Below are 2,118 nucleotides of genomic sequence, written 5' to 3' on the forward strand. Positions count from 1 at the left end.
TATGTCTGGGGGTGGCTAGGTGGCACAGTCAATAGAGCACCTACCCTGGAGTCAGGAGCACCTGGGTTCAAGTATGGCCTCAGACACAACACAAAAACTAGCCATGTGACTTTGGGCAAGTCACTTAACCCTAATTGCCCTCTAAAAAATTTTTTTTAAAAATCTATCTGCTGCACATTATGATAATTCCATTACAATGTTGTGTTATAAAATCTCATACTATTTCGTTGCATTTAAACAGCACCTTTTCTCCTGAGTGCTTGTGAGTATGATAGCATATATTGTCTCATTTCTCTTTATCTTTGTGGAGCTGGTAGGAGCAGGTATCAGTACTGCCATTTGCAAAGGAAATTAGGAGATCCTCTAGTGCTTAAATACCAGGGACAGCTGACATTTCCCACTATAAACAGGAGCTATGATGAAAAAGATGGGGGTACCCAATTTGGGGGAATGTTAAAATACCATAGCATAATTTCATTGAATCAGGCTATACTCAGGCCTCCGGGACATTAAGATATTTCTAATTATTAAGTGCAAAATACTAACAATACTGGCCTAATCAGAGAGTCTTTTGAAAACTGAAGTCTACTAGATAATTCAGTTCCCTCCATTGCCCACCCTTGCCTACAATTTCTCAATTTCACCTGCCTTCCTGATGACTGCACAGGGAGTCAGAAGCACTTCTGTGTTATTGCTTTCTAGCTATCCCCCAATCTAATCCTAGCAAAAGATGAATCGCATGTGAAGTCTAACCAGAATGGTAAATTATTCCTTCTCCCTTGGAGTCCCACTTCAGGCAAAGAAGAAAGAGGATTTATCCCACCTATCTTGAGAAGTAGGACACAAACTAACATTATGCCCTTTGTTCCAGTGGTATGGGAATAAAAATACCAACAATTGACCATTAACAGAGAGCAAGGGGAAAAAAATCACCAGTGGAAGGTCCTGCTGTGTTTCAGCAGATTCCATACAGTGCTCTGGGATCCTTTGGGCAGAGCTAAAATAAATATCAGTCATTGTTGCATATGATAGTTTCCCTCTCATACTCTTCAGTGAGGACTAGCAAAAGAAGGGAGGATATGATGATGTCTTCTGCCTTTGGACAATGTATTTTGTGGGGAGGAGGTCATCTTATCAAAAACAATGACATAAATGCTCTGATGAAAGGATATCAAGCCTCTGTACAAAACCTTAGTAAATGAGTTCATTATCTGGATGTTTCTGAATGACCAATCATTTGTCTTTGTGTTGGTATAATATGAGGTTGGACTTTTGGGGCAGAGCCAAAATGGTTGAATGAAAGCAGCTGAGCTTTCCCAACTTTGGGGGGGGGGGGGGTAGTTTGTGAATAATAAGCAAAGGCAGGCCCGACCCCCTCGGTTCTTTTTAGGGGGGGGGTGGGGAGGCGTATCTGCTTCTTCTTCACCACCACTGGCTTCTGGCACCGAAGGATGGTGCTGGCCCTGCGCAGAGCAGCCATGTGGAGGTCTTCCCGATACTTATTTTTGCGGATGATGTGCCGCACGCTGTTAAGTGTGGCCCGGGCATTCTTGTTGATGGTGGTCCTTACGTAGGAGGTGGCAGGCTTCCTCTGACCTGCCCGCCGCTTCAGCACCACCACAATGCCCTTGCCGTTGGCCGCCCGCCTGTTGCCCACCGTCTTCCGGTGAATCGACCCGTTGTAGCGGAACGAGTTCCGGGCCTTGAGGTTGTTGGGTTCGGTGCTGTACGTCTGCTTGTTGCGCTTGATGAGGAAGCTGGAGCAGTTCCGAAGGACCGACTGGAGGGGGGCCGACATGGCGGGGGCTGCTCTCGCAGCGGCTCCTGCAGACCCCAACTTATTTTTTTCAAAGAAATTTTAAAATAATATCTTAAATTAGATTCTGGAATAGCAGAAACAACAAAAGGCCAAGATGAGACATTTTTCAGGCACAAGATAATTTAGGTTGGCAGGAGAGGTATTTGATACTGGATTGGGGACTGGCCCGTGTGGCAGCAATGGCTTGGGACTTGGAGGTGGCAACAACAGGAGCTTTGGAAGGTTTCAAATGAGAGGTGCTGAGGGAATTGGGCAGTTGGTCAAAAAGAGACTACAGGCGACTGTTGAGCTAACACTGT

General features: G+C 45.5%; 1 pseudogene; it reads right to left on the minus strand.

The window, feature by feature from the left end:
• Positions 1–1,422: 1,422 nt before the first annotated feature.
• LOC138151784 (large ribosomal subunit protein eL28 pseudogene) lies at positions 1,423–1,826 on the minus strand (annotated as a pseudogene).
• Positions 1,827–2,118: the final 292 nt, after the last annotated feature.

This window comes from Petaurus breviceps, unplaced genomic scaffold, assembly GCF_028583685.1.
Source record: "Petaurus breviceps papuanus isolate PSGF00001 unplaced genomic scaffold, PetGlider_PUasm1.0 90919, whole genome shotgun sequence".
In the NCBI taxonomy this organism is placed as follows: Eukaryota; Metazoa; Chordata; class Mammalia; order Diprotodontia; family Petauridae; genus Petaurus; species Petaurus breviceps.